Source organism: Protopterus annectens, chromosome 11.part0, assembly GCF_019279795.1.
Source record: "Protopterus annectens isolate FY-2018-M chromosome 11.part0, PAN1.0, whole genome shotgun sequence".
Taxonomy (NCBI): domain Eukaryota; kingdom Metazoa; phylum Chordata; order Ceratodontiformes; family Protopteridae; genus Protopterus; species Protopterus annectens.
In genome coordinates this window covers 1,207,022,686-1,207,040,732 of record NC_056745.1, presented here as the reverse complement: position 1 = coordinate 1,207,040,732, position 18,047 = coordinate 1,207,022,686, and the positions used below count along the sequence as shown (strand labels likewise).

Below are 18,047 nucleotides of genomic sequence, written 5' to 3'. Positions count from 1 at the left end.
ACATACAAATTCTGCAGTGGACATTAGCAACTCAGTGGTCAAATATAACTCACCCCATTAATTTTTCAGTGTCTGTTACAAACAATTGTCAGACTGGTGGTTAGCTGCTTCTTATGGCCGCTGGGCAACCCTTCATTCTTCTCCATCCACAAGCCACAGTCTCCAGATGCACCTCCCTTCGTGGGTGGGGTGGGGGGTACATTTACAAGGGAAGACATATCGGTGAATGTGGTCCTCTTTCGAGGCCAATCTTCACATTAGTGTCTTTGAGATGAGAATGGCCCTCCTTGCATTGTAGGCCTTCCAGGATCTTCTTCTCAATGGAGTTATTTTGGTCCAGTCAGACAATATGTCAGTGGTGATGCACCTGAACAAGCAGGGTGGGTGGGACTCATCCATGTGCTGTTTGTTGGGAGGCCATGAGGGTGTGGCAGTGGGTGATCTCCTCTCAACAATTTCTGATAGCAGTACACATCCTGGCGAAGTTCAACATCTTGGCGGACAGTCTGAGCAGGGATATCCTTCTTCCTTACGAATGGTACCTGAATACAACATTTACAGCTCAAGTTTTCTGATGCTGAGGCACCCCTTGCTGCAATCTGTTTGCCATGCAGTCCAACACAAAGTGCAGCAGTTTTTACACCTTAGTTCCTCCTGAGAGATAGTTACCAAGGGATACTCTTATGTATATTTGGTCCCCAGGCCTCCTTTATACTCAACCATTCAATCCCCTCATCATAGTGAAATTCCTTCATAAAGTGGCTTGTTGCAGAGTGACCATGATTCTCTTTGCCCTGTTCTGGCCACAACAGATCTGGTTCCCCCCTTTGGCCTCATCTTCAGTATCCACCCTTGGTGCTTGACCCTGTTCCAGGGTTGATTTCCCAACTGATGAGAATTGCTCCACCTAACTTTCATACCCTTAAGTTAATTGCATGGCTTCTCCAATCCCCACAATAGCCAGGAATCCCAAACTCTCTGATAGAGTTTAAGATCTTGTCTTGTTCCCAGAAGCCATCTACATGTAAGATTTATGCTAGTAAATGGAAACGCTTCCAAATTTGGGCTTCTTCCAGGGATCTAGATCCTTTCTCAGCTCCTTTGGAGGCTATCTTGATTTTCTGACTGACTTGTTTAATTCATGGTTCTATCATCAAGGTGCACTTGGTTGCTATCTTCAACTTCCATACTGGCAGGGATAACATCCCAGTGGCATCTCTCAAAATTTCCAAGGCTTTTTTGAAGGTTAAGTTCTTATAATGTCCTCCAGTTCAGGATCTCTTATCTCCCTAAGATTTGTCTTTTGTGCTTCAGGTCTTGACTGTTCATCTTTTGAGTAGTCTGCTTCCATGTCTTTGAAGTTATCAAGGAAAACTATCTTCATAGTGGTGGTTACATCAGCCAGGCGAGTTTTGGAGTTTGTCTCGCTCCTCAGTTGTTCCATACTTAATATTTCACAAGGACTTAATATTTCACAAGGACAGGGTTATCCTTAGGACTAATCCCTCCTTTTTGCCAAAGGTGTTATCTGAATCCACTGAACCAACTTATTCACTTGCCTGAATTTTTCCCAAACTTTACTAATAAAGGTGAATATTTGGTGCACTGTTTGGATGTTCATAGACAGCTGAGGTTTTTTTTCTAGCAGGACCAAAGCTTTTAGGAAACCGGAGCAGTTGTTTGTTTCCTTTTCCAAGGCCAGGCTAGGCAGACCAGTGTCAAAAACTGCCCTACTCAAATGGCTGGCTGATTGCATTTGTTTTGTGTATAATTTAAAGGAAAGGTCCTTGTATGCAAGGCCTAAAGGTCATTCCACAAGGGTGGTGGCAACTCCCACTGCTTTTTATTCTCCAGAGCCTCCATTGATGATTTTTATGCAGTGGCTATTTGGGCTAGTACACGTACTTGTGTAACCCTTTACAAACTGTATGTTTAGTTAAGATCCATGGCCTATTTTGATTCCACCATACTGAGGAATGTTCTGTCCTAGACCTTTCCTGGGGAGCTTCTTTGCTGGGCACTTTATCCCACAGCATGAAGATTGATGGCAGTGACAACATCGGACACGAAAGTTATGTAGTTGCCATAATGATAGGTCTGTGTTGTCTGTTTCTGTCTTCTTCAACCATCCCTCCGACCTATCCCCCTCTTTGTGAGGGTTGTTTGCCAAGTGAGCGAGCTACCAGGTTGTTGAGTTCCCCCCTTCGAGTCTGTTCTTATGGTCCTAATTTAGCTCTTCCTGGGGTTTATGGAAAGTGGTTTCAGGAGCAGACTCAGTCTGTGCTAAATGTTGGAGAGTGAGGTATTATGGGTAGAGGAAGCAGAGCTCTGGAGCTGAAAATCTCTGAAGAAAGGCTGGCATTGAATCCGAGAGTGATCCCACAACCCGCAGGTCGAAGAGGATGGAAGCAGACAACTCAGATCTCTAGTTATGGTAAGTATATAACTTTCATTTACCTCCTGCCTTAAAAAGGGGGAGACAGTGTTTCTGAATGCCCTTCCAGTTGCAGAATTTAACCTTAAATGTAGCAAGGGTACTGCTTAGCATAGTATTCAGAGGTCATTTATTCCAGGGTGGGGGTGCAGTGGGGTAAGGAACAGTCACACCATTGTGTCATGTTAGTTTGCTGATAAAGATTATCTCTAATGTCAGTGTCAGCTCTGAGGCGAGTGCCATCTTTGTGATATTTCAATAAGTCTTATTTTACCCAAGTGAACAGTACTGCCTTGCATTTAGTTTGATACCATTGTCCTTACACTAGTTGTTGGATAGTCTACTCCTTCATAGTGTAATTCCATGTCAATGGGAGTGTGAATAACAATCCCTAGTTTACATTTGCCTGCAAACTTAGTTGGTAAAAGACATGGAGTATTGGCTTGTATAGCCGAGAAATATATATCAAATAGTAGGTGTTCCAGTATCAGATCCATTGAAGGTGAAAGGTCAAGGTAGCAAATCATTTTGGCAATACAGAATCAATTTGCAGCACTACACTTTAATTTTTTGTTTGTTGGTTTGTTTTTAACTAAGTATCAGGCCCTGTGGAACACAACTAGTGACAGTTTTACCTTAAAAAAAAAAAAAAAAGTGATGCATCTTCTGTCCATTACCCAGTTTGTTACCCACCTCTACATATTAGTTAATTTTTATTTATTTTACATTTGTTTGTCGGAAGAGTCCGTGTGGGCATAAAACCCTTTTTCACCGGAGGCTCGTGGAGAAAAGCTCCATTGTTAGTAAACTATTTTTCTCAGGTTCACAAGTTTGTAGATGATGCTTGCACGAGGAATTGTATCACATACCTTAGCCAGGTCAAGATGTGTGGTATGGACTGCATAAGCACTGTCTACCACTCTGGTTATTTTTATTGAAGGTGTGTGCAAGGTTAAGAAGGTGAGACTTGACCTTTGACCAAATCAGATTGATGTAGGTCCATGGCTATCACGTTACCAATGTGAGCTTTAATAAACTTTGAGATAATACATTCCATGTTTTATCAAAATAAAACTGGTAAGACCAGTAGGACTATAGTTAATCGAGTCTGTGGTTGCCCTCACCCCCACCCCACACCCTTGTGTTAGGGCATTGTAGTGGTTGTTATCCAGACTTTGAGCATGTAGCAGGTAGCCAGAGTTATGCTGAAGAGGTTGTAAAAGGCCATTTATAACGTTTATAATCAAACTACCTGGTACAGTGTTGGGGCCCTTGCTGTGATGGTATTAGTTTTTGACAGGGCTGAGATGAAAGGACTTTTTTCCATAAACTTTTTTGGTAGGATCATGGTCTGGGGGATTTGGGAGCAGAGAAGGTAATTTATTGGGGATATTGTCATGAAATTTGTCAGCCAGGGTACTATAGCTATTTCTTAGGTATTTCTTTGGGTTTAGAATATGTGATGTAATTTAGTGTCAGTTCAGAACATTGCTATTCTTACTTAACTTTGTAGCTGACTAAGGATTTATCATTGCTTTTAGTTTTCATTTTTGTTACCATGTTGAGTTTGTATTCAGCTTTAAATGTTTTAACTGAGCATTTTATTTTATTTATTTTCCATTTGTTTGCTGGGTTAGTCCAACTGGACACAAGGTGACCGTTTTCATCAGAGGCCCGGGGAGAAAAGCTCCAGATACATAGTAAAAATTATAAAACATAGTAAAAATAATAAAAAATTATATAAACATAGTTCTGTTGTAGAAAGAGCATAGAACATATAAAAGGAGTAAAATCAGAGTTTCACAAATGGTGCAGCATAGAATGGTTAGAATATTGAGAAACAAACAAGATGTTATACAACAAATATACAATTGCCTGAACATAAATTCAAAAAGTTTCGTAGACAAACATGGTCATAAACTAGAAATCATAACTATCAAGGTGACCTAAATATCTGGTTCACAGTACTGTGCACTAAGTGAAACTACACAGTACACTTGTGATCTCGAGATGTTGTATGTTTGAGTGCCATTTTCAGTATGTGATTTTCTGTAAACACTTGGTGCTTTATACTTTGTTTATCATATTTATACAGGTGCTCTGCCATAAAGGTTTATTTTTTAAACCTGTCATAGTAGTGGTTACATAAAGTAACAGAGTTATCTATGCAGCTGTTGAGGTACAACTACAAACTTTGAAGCAGTCTGCAATTCTTTCAGTGGAGTTGGTTTGGAAGGTTGAATGCAGTGGAATTTACTAAATTCACTAAGCAGTTAGATTTTGAGAAATGCATTAGCACAGAAGGGGAAAAGAGGCAGTTGGCCAACATGGGGAAATTTGCCCTTTTTCCCACTATAGTGCAATCTCGGAGTTAGTATATTTAGTTTGGGGGGGGGGGCGGCAAAAGGTTTTGGTGTTGTCATCTCGATCATGTAAGTTTCGATTAAGTGGATTTTCAGTCTACTCAAGTAGACCCATATATATATATATATATATATATATATATATATATATATATATATATTTACATACACACACAGTGTATGTGTATATATATATATATATATATATATATATATATATATATTTTTTTTTTACATACACGCACAATGTATGTGTGTGTGTGTGTGTATATATATATATATATAAATATATATATATATATATATATATATATATATATATATATATATGTATATATATATATATACTGCAAGATACTCGAGCACCAGGATTGTAAGTGAAAAACCAAACCTTGAAAAACACAATCCCTGGAAGTAACAGTCCACTCACCCTGGTGAAACGAAACACCATGAAACTAATTCAAGTACAAGGACAAAATTCTGAGCATAGTAAAGTTTATTCCACCTTTCGTTAAAATTCCACAACAAGAATAAAATCCTCCAAAATCCAACAGTGAAGTAAGCGCTTTCGTCTGTGAATATACCAGACTTTATCAAAACTGTTGTGTTTCCCTCCTCTTTACACTTAAATACCTTTGTATACTTAATTAATAACCAATTAACTTTTTAAAAAACAATTAACTTTTTAAAAATGCAGTTCACTGAGAACTGGGAATGTGTATATACACATACCCAAGATGTGTGATTGCAATACATGTAAAATCCCCTAATAGGGGAATAAATGTGTTACCCCATCCTTTCATAATCTCTTCCTTAAATTTCTCCACCAATTACTTGGGGTATCCCCTGTTCATAAACATTTGAGTCAGTAACATCAGTTCTTTGGTTAACTGTTCAAAGGTTGAACACATTCTAGCCCCTCTAATCATCTGGCCTCTTACTAGATTTCTCTTAATGTATGATGGGTGTTGACTCTCAAACCTCAAAAAACTATTAGAATATGTCGGTTTCCTGTGGACCAGTGATTCAAAATGGTTTTGATTCGTATTTTTAGTCAACCTTACATCCAAATAATCTATAACTTGTGGGTTATAAGTATGTGTAAATTGGAAATGTTCACAAATGTTATTAACGAAACTCTCAAATTTTAATACTCTTTCTTGGTCTACATTCCATAAAATGAATATATCGTCCAAATAACGGGTATAGAGTATCCAATCTTTGGAAAATTCAGTACTAAATATGTGTTTCTTCTCCCACATACAAAAAACTAAATTAACAAAAATGGGGGCGCAACTTGACCCCATTGCAAACCCCTTTAGTTGCCTATAATATTCTTCTTCAAATATAAAAAAAATATTTTTTAGTACCCATTCCATCATTTGTACTACAAAAGTAATCATGGTAACATTCAAATTACTATATTCCATTAGTGCTTCCTGAAACAGTTCCAACCCCAATTCATGGGGAATTGATCCAAACAGGTCAACAACATCAAAAGTTGAAAAAACAGTGCACTGTGCATAAAATTCCTGTTTTATCTGGGTTAAAAATTCCCATGAGTCTTTGATGACATAATCTACCTTATGTAAAATGTCCTTTAATAACCTGTCAGTAAAGACTCCCAATGGATATGTAGAACTACATTTGGCTGCTATAATCAATCTATAAGGTGGGTGGTAAATGTCCTTGTGTACCTTTGGTATACTGAATACAGTAGGGACAAAGGGGTGTTGGTGCTGTAGGAAGTTAAATATCCCCTCATTAATCACTTCCTGCATTAAGCTGTCTTTTAGATACATCTGTAATCTCCTATGGACCATATTAACTTCATTCCTAGAAGCAATTGAATACTTTTCTGTATCCTGCAACATACTGGTTATCTCGTTGATATAATCAGTTGTTTCTACTAGGACTACTCCCCCTCCCTTATCTGGCTTCATTACCAGTATTAAATTAGACTCTCTTAATTAATTTAATAACATTTTTTCTTCTCTGTTTAAATTGTAAAACTCTTCTGTGTAACCATAATATTGTTTACAAATTTCCCTTCTACACATATTCTCGTAATGTGCCATCACTGGATTTAATGGGGGATTAAACAAACTTTTTTTCTTCAAGGTACTTCCATTCACTTTATTTTCATTGTTTGTTTGCTTAAAATATAACTGTAAATTTAGTTACTTTGTGTATAACTTTAGTTCATTTAGTATTTGTGCTAACCCTGGTTTCCTAACTGGAACAAATTTGAATCCCTTCTCAAACAAGGTGAAATGTGTGTCTGTAACTAAATGACCTGTATAATTAAAAATCTTGAAACCATTCCTGGTATAAGTAATCCCTGACTGGTCTTCTGTAATCAAATTGCTATCTGTGTTTACTTCTAAAATCTGCTGTTCCAGTATGTTTTCTGACCCCTCGGTAATCTCCCCCTGGATGTCTGTTGACCCCCTAAAAAATTATTGTTCATATTCTATCAGTTACAGTCTCTGTTCTGTAACCTTTCCAACCTTCTTAACTGGGGAAATTCTTGGTCGAAAACTTCATCCACTACTTCCTGACTGTAGCTAATGTTTTGTCCCCCTCCATTCTTCTGATTAACTAAAAAATCTAAATTGTTGCCTGTTCTATCCATTTCAGTACTTTCCCCATAATAACTTCTAGGTAACAAATAAGCTTCTTTTTGCTTATATTCCAGTTCATCCCTGTTTAATTTACGTTGTTTCCTCTGTGTATTGTCTTTCATCTGCTGTTCTATTTTCTTAAAAATATTATCATATTTAACTTCAACATTTATAAAACTTCCATCATTTAAAATGTCATCATTTAATTTAACTTCACTTAAAAGAGAATTAATTTTGCCATTGTTAACTTTAATAATAAAGTGTAGCAATTCAGTACCGTACCTATCAAACATAGATAACAGTTCATGAAAGGATGGGGTAACAAATTTATTCCCCTATTAGGACAACAGCAGGTTTCCAAGGAAATACAAAGTAACCAGACCAGTAGATGTACACATTCCATGGTAATAGAATTTAGTTCATTTGGCAGGGAGGTACAAAAGACTCTTACCAAGAATTGGGTGATTCTGGAAGGAAATGAAGAGTACACCCACTGGTTAGGTACGGGTCCATTCTTTACTAACAGAGTGGGGAAAAATATGAAATATTTATTAGAACACACAAAACAGTTAAGTACAGTTAAACGTACCAACAAATGTGGTAGGTGTATTAATGTTCACTGATTTTAGAAAGCAGTGAGTATAGGGTAGGAGATGTGACACCCACTGTTAGGATGGTTGGTGGTAATTGTCAAACAAGAGGGGTGGTTTATATTGCCATATGTCATAGTTGTTCCAATTTCTATGTAGGGAAAACAGAAAGATCTTTAAGGGAAATAATTTATGAACACACATATGCCATGGAAATCAAGAACACAAATAATGCCCTTTTTAAACACACAGAAATGTGTCCTAATTTTACTAGATTCAAGTTTGGTATACTTGAGATAGTGAAAAAGAACATTAGAGGAGGTGATTGGGGGAATGAACTAGAAACTAGGGAACTAAACTGGCAGTTGACATTAAATGCCACAGAATTCCCGGGTATTAATGACCACCTATCTATACGGTTAGTGTTAAAACAGAGAGCTAGGAAGTTGTAAACTTTAGAAAAGTTCAATTACTGAAATAAAAATTTACGTTTTCAGTTTTTTTTTATATATTCTTCTAGCTAACAAAAATGTTACATGTATTGCAATCACACTTCTTGGGTATGTGTATATACACATTCCCAATTCTCAGTGAACTGTATTTTTAAAAAGTGAATTGTTTTTTAAAAAGTTAATTGGTTATTAATTTAGTATACAAAGGTATTTAAGTGTAAAGAGGAGGGAAACACAACAGTTTGATAATGTCTGGTATATTCACAGACGAAAGCGCTTACTTCACTGTTGGATTTTGGAGGATTTTATTCTTGTTGTGGAATTTTTACGAAAGGTGGAATAAACTTTACTGTGCTCAGAATTTTGTCCTTGTACTTGGATTAATTTCATGGTGTTTCGTTTCACCAGGGTGAGCGGACTGTTACTTCCAGGGATTGTGTTTTTCAATATATATATATATATATATATATATATATATATATATATATATATATACATATACACACACACACACACACACACACACACACACACACACACACACACATACATATAGGTTTACTATTGTTTGTTCGAACGGAAAAACATTTTCCGTTCAAATAAACAAATAGTAATACTGAAAGTAAGAAAAACTACTAGTGACAATGTCGAACCAAATGCTCGACGCATTTGACTCGACATCGTTATCGAAACCACCATGTGATAGCCATATAGGAGTTGATGTACATCGGACTCCTATATGACAAATCACATTTTTTGCAGGGGGGCAAGCCCCCCCTGCACCCCCCACACCCCCCCTGCTTATATATTCTAATTCCGAGATCGCACTACAGTGGGAGTGTGGATGACTTTCCACTCCCCACTGTACCGTTGATGTCCGTGCAGATAGTCGAATTCCACTTATGCGAATATGTGTATATGTATATATATATATATATATATATATATGTATATACACACACACACACACACACACAAACAGTGGATATAAAAAGTGTGCACACCCCTGTTAAAATGCCAGGTTTTTCTGATGTAATAAAATGAGACCACAGTATATAATTTCAAAACTTTTCCCACATTTAATGTGACCTATAAATTATGCAATTCATTTGAAAAACAAACAAATCTGTTGGGGGAAAAATATAAAAAATAAAAAACGTACAATATGCTAGGTGCATAAGTGTGCACACCCTTAAACTAATACTTTGTTGAAGCACCTTTTGATTTAATTGCAACATTCACTCTTCTTGGGTAGGAGTCTATCAGCATGGCACATCTTGACTTGGCAATATTTGCAGACTCTTCTTGGGAAAAGCACTCAAAATCTGTTAGATTGCGAAGACATCTCTTGTGCACAGCCCTCTTCAGATCACCCCAGAGATTTTCTATTGGATTTTGGTCTGGGCTCTGGCTGGGCCGTTCCAAAACTTAAATTTTCTTCTCGTGAAGCCATTCTTTTGTTGATTTGGATGTATGCTTGGGGTTATTGTCATGTTGAAAGGTGAAATCCCTCTTCATCTTCAGCTTTCTAGCACACACCTGAAGGTTTTGGGCCAAAAGTAACTGGCATTTGGAAATGTTCATAATTCCATCCACCTCAACTAAAGCCCAGTTCCAGCTGAAGAAAAGCAACCACAAAGCATGATACTGCCACCACCATACTTCACTGTGGGGATGATGTTTTTGTGCCAAACGTACCTTTTGGAATTGTGGCCAAAAAGTTTAACCTTGATCTCATCAGACCATAGCACATTTTCCCACATGCTTTTGGGAGACTTGATGTATTATTTTGCAAATTTTAGGTGGACCTGGATGTTTTTCTGTGTAAGAAAAGGCTTCTGTCTTGCAACCCTACCCCATAGTCCAAACATTTGGAGAATACGGGAGATTGTTGTCACATGTAGTACACAACCAGTACTTGCCAGAAATCCCTGCAGCTCCTTCAGTGTATATATATGTATTTGTGTGTGTATATGTATGTGTATTTTATATATGGCTATATTTGAGTGTGTGTGTGTGTATGTATATATACATATATATATATATATATATATATATATATATATATATATATATATATATATATATATATATATATATATATATATATATATATATATATATATATATATATATATATATATATATATTTATACATGCACACACACATACAAACGTGTATGTGTGCTGGCATTTATGCATATATATAAATATATGTAAAGTGTGTGTGTGTGTATGTATTTATGGGTTCAGTTGCCTAGGTGGTGAGATATTTCCCTGTGCTACATTTGACTGAGGACACATGGCTGAAGTGACATTCAGCTGCAGAGGAATATGGCTGTTTGCAAATTCCTTGTGGGCAAAGAGACGAATATGTTGCCATGCCCACAAATTCAAGAACCAAATGCACAGGGGGAAAACAATGTCCATGGTCCCCAAGGGAACATGAGGCAGGCAATATGGCAGGCATCAGCAGCAGGCTGGCCAGAGGGCATGTCAGTAACAGTAAAAATGCAGTACACAATGGGCAGTGCCTTTATAATTGGAGTGTGTGGACCCACTACCCCCTTCACAGAGTCTAGGGAACATTTCCTAAAATGCATACTTGAGCATAAATATGACTACAGTAGCCTGCAGGATTTCCTCCATGCTGTAACACACTGCTATATGTTGTAGTTACATAAGTATGTACTGTACACTGAACACAATACCCATTACTTCTTCTGTCGCCATGCATTTGGTTATTAAAGCTGTGAGCATGGCAGTGTGTGCTTCTCTTTGCCCAGAGGGAATTTGCAAACAGCCATATTTCTCTGCAGCTGACTGTCACTTCAGCCATGTGTCCCCAGTCAATATACCGCAGGGAAATGTCACGCTGTCCAGACGCCTAAAGCATATATATATATATATATATATATAGAGAGAGAGAGAGAGAGAGTGAGAGTGTAGAAAATCAATACAATCACCATGGCCACATTAGGAGTAAAGTAAGGCAACTAAGTACACTTTCAGATCAAAGACTCCAATCCTTCTTCAGGTCTAATTAAATCCTCCATAGTCCACTCTTTATATCTAGAATTGCATCCAGTATGAGAGTTAGTTTAGACTAACGCCCACTTGAAGCCAGTGGTTCTAAGTGACATAATTGTCTCTCCAATCAAATATGCCACTTCAACCTACGTCTCTTCAGAGCCGGTTTCAAAGGGTAATTCATATTTAGTCCTTAAGATTCATATGCTTGTAAGTTACGTATCCATGTCAATTCCTCTAGTTCGGCATCAGTATTAATATCTCCTCCTTTTGGACTCAGCTTCTAAATTGGTAAAACCCTAAAACAGAACTTATGTCCTGCATTTTCATTTATATGTTTCTTTATAAGGGTTTTGAGATCGGACAGTCTGTTGTCACTTATGTCCTTTGAAATTCTCTCCTTTTGTTGCCTCGTAGTTTTTCCTGCATAAAAGCTTTCACAGGAGTCACAAGTGGCCAGATGTACTACATTTTTAGTGGTACAGTCCGCATGAAATTTAAAAGTATATTTCTTCCCAAGGGTTGGATGTATATACTCTTTCTCCTTTGAGATGAACCTATAACATGCAGAGTGTCGACACAGATAAGTACCAAAACGACATGAGACTATGTGATCAGTCTTGTACGGATCATTACATAGAATTTGCTTCAAATTGCTGCTGTTCTTAAAGGCATAATGCAACTTTTCACCCACTATTTTTTTTAAGTTCTTCATCTGTATTTAAAATCTTCCAATTATTATGTATAATCTTGCAAATATATTTAATATTATGGATGTAAGTCAGAACCATCCTCATTTCTCGTTTATGCCCCTGGGGTTTGCTGTGGTTGACCCCTGTACGTTCATCAAACAGATATGGTTTTCTATCTCCATCCCTGATGGTTTTAACATAATAAAACACATGGCCCACACAAAAAAAAAACTAACCCACAGCTGCAACAGTTAACCACTGAGTTACTTTATTAGGTTAAGCTCTTTTGTTCATTATGAACTTCATCAGAACACTTAAAGCAATTAATTACAGGTTTAAATGCCACAATGTTGACATTGCAGGACTCAAGTCAACCAATGTATAAAATTCATAAATTAATTTATATTAATATACATTACTTGTACCTATATACTGAATAAAAGTTATGAAAATAAAAAAATATATAAATTCCAGCATGTTAATATCCAACCCCATAAAATTTTTTAACTTGAGCAAGGAATTAATGGAGCAGGTATCATTCAGTCCAGGGTACTATCAAGCAACTGCCACAAGTTCATTTTTATCCAAATGCTCACTAATGATCCGCCTTTGGATATCCTTTTTAACCTGCTCAATCACTAAAAAATTAAAACTATGTGAGTTGCATCTTTCTGTGTGTTTATACAAAGCATTAGTCAACATTTTATTTTTAATATTTGTACAATGCTAATAAATACGCTTCCTAAATTGTCTTGCCTGTATAAAATGCAGGACAGCAATTACACTGAGCAAGATAAACCACAAAAGTGTGACAAGAAAAAGGTCCTGTAATTTTATATTCCTTATTTGTAATTACAAAACTATCAGTGCTGTTAATCAAAGGACATTGTAACAACATCCACATCTAAAAGTGCCATATTTTGTTAAACAGCTCACCCATTCCTCGACACTTTCTATCCATATAAACTTTTAAAGATTTATCCTTTTTATAAGTGACTAGTGCTTTGTCCCCTAATTTGTGGGACAAGTCCTTGTCCTTCCAAAATAACTCCCAATTTATATTAATGCACTCAATAATAGGTTTGCTATCTAGTGTGTATGTGGTGATGAAACATTTAGTAAAATCAGTGTCATTATTAACTATTCTCTGCCCTGTATCCCTTACCATATGAGATGGTGTACAAACTGGTGGATGCAAAATAGGTGAATAAAATATAACCATTTCTTCCTTAGATCCTTCTGGGAGCTGGGCAAATAACATGGAACGTCCTCAATGGGGATCTGACTTTGCTTTTACACCAACTCAGTCAGCAATTATCCATTTATGCTTAGTATATATCAGTGCTAAGTGCAAGTATGACATCTACATCTGAGAGTTTGGCCTTGCCTCCCACACAACCATCGGTCAGGGATGATTATAGGAATGTTGCAACTGTCCATCTGCTGATGAATGGTTATGATTGGAAAAGCAATCATTTTACTTTTGAATTTGAGTCAACACGAGAGGTACATGCTTCGAATAAATATCCCTGTCTTACAGAGCAACTTCATACCTGTGAGAAACTATTAGTGGAGTATAAAAAACTCCAAATGGAGAACAGCTATTTAGCTAAAAATATTGAACTGTCATATACCTAAAGGTTTACACTTTTGGAGTCACCCTAATGGTGCTGCTAATAATATTGATTATTTGAGAGAACTACATGAGTTGTTTGACAAAGTGGGCTGTGATTTCATGAAATTAATGATTAAGTACAACAATTTACGTTTGGAGCAGCTCTCATGTCAGTTAGATGAACTCGACTTCTATACACAATGATATGAACTTTGACCATTACTCCATTAACTTCGATAATGTTACATCTTCAGTGGAGAATACTTGTAATAAAATTCTACAATGTAAAACCACAAAATTAAAAAGAGATATGAGCGAATATGCCCATGGGAAGGCATATCCCAAACCACCAGGTTTCCATGGTAACCTTGGTATTGTAGCCATTCAGGAGTCATCTTCAGCCTCTAGTGAGTCTACAACATATGCTGAATCTAGAAATGTTGCAGCCCCTTAAGGAATGGCTGAGGTAAGGAGATCCATGTGGATCAGAAACAAAAATCAGCATCTGCCATCACGAAGGCATCAAAGCAGTGCTGATCCATATTTGAAAGAGGGGCACGAGCAAAACAGAAAAATGGTTATTACAGGAATTAGAGGACAAAACATTTTCTTGCCCTCAGGAGAGTTTACCAACAGTAAAGATTGTTTACAATGACACTTGATTTTAAAATCTATAATTTTTCCCATAAAGTCATTGACATCGCACAGGCTACCATTTTAGATAAAGGTTTGACATTTGTCCCAGCCTGAAGGGCTAACATTGGAAATACCTTGAGTGAGTTAAAGTTATTCACTCGGAAATTAAATTTAAGTTTGTTGTTTGCTAATGAAAATTCTAGATTAGATAAATCATTGCACAGAGCAATCTTTACATTACATCGGATCATTACATAGAATTTGCTTCAAATTCCTGTTGTTCTTAAATGTAAAATGTGGCTTCCCACCCACTATTTTTTAAATTCTTCACCAGTAGTTAAAATCTTCTAATTTTTATGTATAATCTCACAAATATATTTAATACTTTGGGTGTAAGTCATAACCGTCCTCATTTCACGTTTGTCCCTGTGGGTTGCTCTGATTGACCATTGTACGTTCTTCAAACAGGTATGGTTTAGCTTGTCCATCCCTGACTGTTTTAACATGATCTTGCATACTCCCTATTTCTCGAGTATCATATCCTCTCTGTTCAAAAAGCTCTCCCATATTTTGTGTAGCATTTACGAAATCATCCTCAATCGTATGAAGTCTAGAAGCCCTCAGAAATTGCCCATTTAATATACTCCAGTGAATGTGTCCAGGATGCTTACTCAGCCTAGGAAGAATATTATTTTTCCAACAAATTTTCCTATACAAACTAGTATCAGTTCTACCACTCTCATCTTGTTGCAACCAATCATCAAGGAAGTGAATACGTGCATAATCCTGTTATTTAGTAAACCTTAAAAAAATCAGTGGTCTGTTCCAAGTACTCATGAAATTCCTGCATTTAATCTGTATTTCCTTCCCATAGGAGATATATGTCAACAAATCACCAATATAATATCAAATTCAAATGAAAGGGATTGTTATGCAAAATATGGGAGTCTTCCTAATGTACCAACACCAGCATAACTGCTGGCACATGGGGTCCCCTTAGCTATTCCACTCTTTTGTACATAAATATCCCTTTCAGACATAAAAATATTGTGCCTTAACACAAGTTCAGTAAAAGTACAAATGAAGTTTAGTTTGCTGTCATCATAGCGACTGAACTCTATAGGGTATTCTTTAAGTACCTTTAACCCATATTCATTTGGTATCACCATAAAGAAGCTTTGAATATCCATGGTTACCATCAAATGTATTTTATTGTCTCTCTCATTATCCAAGTATTGCTTCATAGATGCTATAAAATGCTGTGTATCCTTTAATACTGTTGGAGTCAAAGGAAGCACCTCATTCACCTGATGTTCCACATATACAGAGGCTGGTTCTGTCATCCAGCATAAGCCAGCTGCAGTGGGACACATACGAGGGTCAGCTGGATTTTTATGTATTTTTGGCAAGCCTTTAAATGTAGGTTTCATTTGATAGATCAGATTTCAGTAGTCATAAAGGTCTTTCGTAACTCTCCCGTTTGACTGCAGTTCACATAAAGTCTGCCTAATCGAGGCTTTAATTAAGCTGAACAACAATAGAGAGACATTAAAACCAAATACAAGGCAGAATGTAAAGTGAAAAAAAAATGGATGATGCATACTTTAAAGTATCTGCTTATGATAATAAATTAGAACAGATCATGATTAAAAGGTTACAAAGAGATTATATTGATATCCGACAGGAGAATGTATTTAACTGGCCTCATCACAAAGTATATAAAGAACCTAATAAAACAGAAGTTCAGTCAAATAATAGTAAAATGTTGAATGATAATACTGGTGATACACATTCAACACCAGTAACAGGTTCATCCTCTACACTAACGGAAAATGTATTTCTAGTATATATGAAGCAGTACTTGGATAATAAGAGAGATAATAAAAGACATTTGATGGTAGCCATGGATATTCAAAGTCTCTTTACGATGATACCAAATGAATATGGATTAAACACACTTAAAGAATACCTTATAAAGGTCACTGGCTATGATTATACTAAAATAAACTTGATTTGTACTCTTGCTGAACTTGGGTTGAGTTACAATATTTTTATGGTTGAAAGGGATGTTTATCTACAACAGAGTGGAATAACTATGGGGACCCCATGTGCCAAAAGTTATGCCAGTTTGGTGTTGGCACATTGGGAAGACTCCAGTATTTTGCATAACAACCCTTTTCATTTGAATTTGGTATTATATCAGCAATTTGTTGATGATGTGTATCTCCTATAGGAAGGAAATGTAGATCAGTTGCAGGAATTTCTTGAGTACTTGGAACAGACCACTGACTTCTTAAGGTTTACTAGACAACATGATAGTGCATGTATTAACTTCCTTGATGTTTGGTTGCAACAAGATGAGTATGTTAAAAATGATATTAGTTTGTATAGGAAAACTTGTTGGAAAATAATATTCTCCCTAGGTCGAGTATGCATCCTGGACATATTCACTGGAATATATTAAACAGGCAATTTCTGAGAGCCTGTAGACTTCATATGATTGAAGATGATTTTGTAAATGCTGTACAAAACATGGGAGAGCTTTTTGAAAAGAGAGGATATGATACTCAAGAAATAGGGATAATGCAAAATTATGTTAAAACTGTCAGGGATGGACAAGGAAAACCATATCCATCTGAATCCAAGATTGTTAAAACCATCAGGGATGGACAAGGAAACTCATATCTGTTTGAAGAACGTACAATGGTCAACCAGAGGAAACCCCTGGGACATAAGCAAGAAATGAGGATTGTTCCAACTTACACCCATAATTTTACATTTATATGAGATTATACATAATAATTGGAAGATTTTAACTACTGATGAAGAGCTTAATAAAATAGTGGGTGAGAAACCACATGTTGCCTTTAAGAACAGCAGGAATTTGAAGCAAATTCTGTGTAATGATCCATATAAGACTCATCATATTGTCTCAGGTCATTTTGGTAATTATCCGTTTCGATGTTGTACTTGTCGTAGGTTCATCTTAGTGGAGAAAGAGTATATACATCCGACACTTGGGAAGAAATATACTTTTAAATTTTATGAGGACTGTACCACTAAAAATGTAGTATATCTGGCTACTTGTGACTCCTGCAAAATTTTTTATGTAGGAAAAACTATGAGGAAACTAATGGATAGAATTTCAAAGCACATAAGTGACATTAGGTTGGCCAATCTCAAAAACCCTCTAATGAAACATGTAAATGAAAATGCAGGACCCAAGTTCTGTTTTAGGGTTTTTACAGATTTTGAAGTTGAGTCCAGGAGGAGGAGATATTAATAATTTTACCAAACTAGTGGAAATGTCGTGGATAGGTAACTTCCAAGCATATAAATCTCCGGGACTTAATACAAATTACCTTTTAAAACTGGCTCTTAAGGGGCATAGGTTGAAGAGGCATATTTGATTGAAGAGACAGTGATGTAACTTAGAACCATTGGCTTCAAATGGAGGTTGGTCTAAACCAACTCTCCTGTTGGTTGCTATTTTAGGTATAAAAGAGTGGACTATGGAGGATTTAATTAGATCTGAAGAAGGATCGGTGTTGTTGATCCGAAAGAGCTTATCTGTTTTTACATGTTTTAACTTTAATAAAAGTTAGTACTTG

The 18,047-nt window shown here is 36.4% G+C and overlaps 1 protein-coding gene across 3 annotated transcripts in view; it reads left to right on the top strand.

The window, feature by feature from the left end:
* Positions 1-18,047, top strand: part of PPP6R2 (protein phosphatase 6 regulatory subunit 2) — a 4,227,669-nt gene that overhangs the window by 3,021,998 nt on the left and 1,187,624 nt on the right. The gene's annotated exons all lie outside the window — the stretch shown is intronic.